The sequence below is a fragment of the Octodon degus genome, unplaced genomic scaffold (genome assembly GCF_000260255.1).
Source record: "Octodon degus isolate 3935 unplaced genomic scaffold, OctDeg1.0 scaffold00222, whole genome shotgun sequence".
In the NCBI taxonomy this organism is placed as follows: Eukaryota; Metazoa; Chordata; class Mammalia; order Rodentia; family Octodontidae; genus Octodon; species Octodon degus.
This window is the reverse complement of record NW_004524798.1, coordinates 703,902-705,201: the sequence shown is the minus strand read 5'-3', so window position 1 is coordinate 705,201 and position 1,300 is coordinate 703,902.

Here is a 1,300-nt window from a genome sequence, read left to right as displayed (position 1 = left end):
GCGGCGGGCGGCGGGAGTGCAGCTGTCCCTGCGCGGCGGCCGGCGGGGCCACAAGTGGGGCCGGCGGGAGGAGCGGAGCTGCGGGCGGCGGGGGGCAGGCTGCGGAGCCCCAGGCCCTCTAGATGCTCGGCCCTCTCAGGGGAGCGAGCCAGCTGGAATGGGGGCCCGGAAACCAAGGTGGTCGCCGGGGGTGGGGGACGGGGACACGGTAGTGCTGTGCCCGCCACCCTCGCACCAGCTGCAGTGACTCCCCGGCTTGTGAACAGGGAGACTGAGTGGGGCGCCTCGGGTCTCCCCAGCACGGCGTGGTGCTGAGCGACCGGGCCCTCCCCGTGCGGGCTGCAGCCGGGGAAGCTGACGAGGCGGGGAGGCCCCCAACCGGGGACACTTAGAAGGGAGGGAGCGAACGAACAGCGATGGCAGATAGATAGCGGGAAGCCAGGGCGAAGGTGCGGAGCCCGAGCGCACAGCTGGGCCGGCACTGGAGAAGTGTGGGGGAGGGGCGGCTCCCTGGGCGTAGGGGACAGGAAACAGGGTCGCAAACTAAGGTCGGAGGACATGAGTGGGGGCCGGAAATCAAAGCTATTACTCACATCGGGTACCACCTGCCACCTCCTTATTTCTTCCTCTGCCCTCCTCTAAGCATCTCCGAGTCACTTAAGGGGCTTCTGAGCCCTACGGAGGTTTTCCACTAAAGCCCTTGCTTAATAAATGGGAATTGGACTTCGGCTGTTCCTTTTCCACGTGGTTCGGTTTCAGGCTCCCATTTGGGGTGGGTAGGTTGGGGTAGGGGCTGCCCACCAAGTACCCAGCTATTTTAAAAGGTGTTACCCCGAGGAACTGAGGAGGGTGAAGGCCCGAACAATTCTGCCTCTTAGCCCTGCCAGCCTATAAGGAATCTCGCCCTTCCTCCTGGAAATGCCTGCCTTAAAGTCCCACTTGGCATTTGAGACCAGTTCCCTCTGCGTCCTCTGAAGGGTTTCGATCCGATAACCTCCTAGAAGGATCCACACGCCCAGCCACAGAATCATCTGATGGTAAAAACCACAAACCAAAGCGCCCCAGCCACCAGTGTGTTTCCATCATTTGAATGTCATGGGTAAAATACCTTCAGCAAGTTAGGAACCTGGTGGGGAAGACCTCAGAGACCCAACATCAGGTGACCGTAAAGAGCTGAACGCCAGGACTGGGTTCCCAGACCCTATGAGGAGCTCTTCTGCTCCCCTCTGCTCCCCACAGACCAGTTCCTCCGGTCTGTGATACATTAGATTTCTTTTGTCTTTTCTTTTTCTTTTCTTTT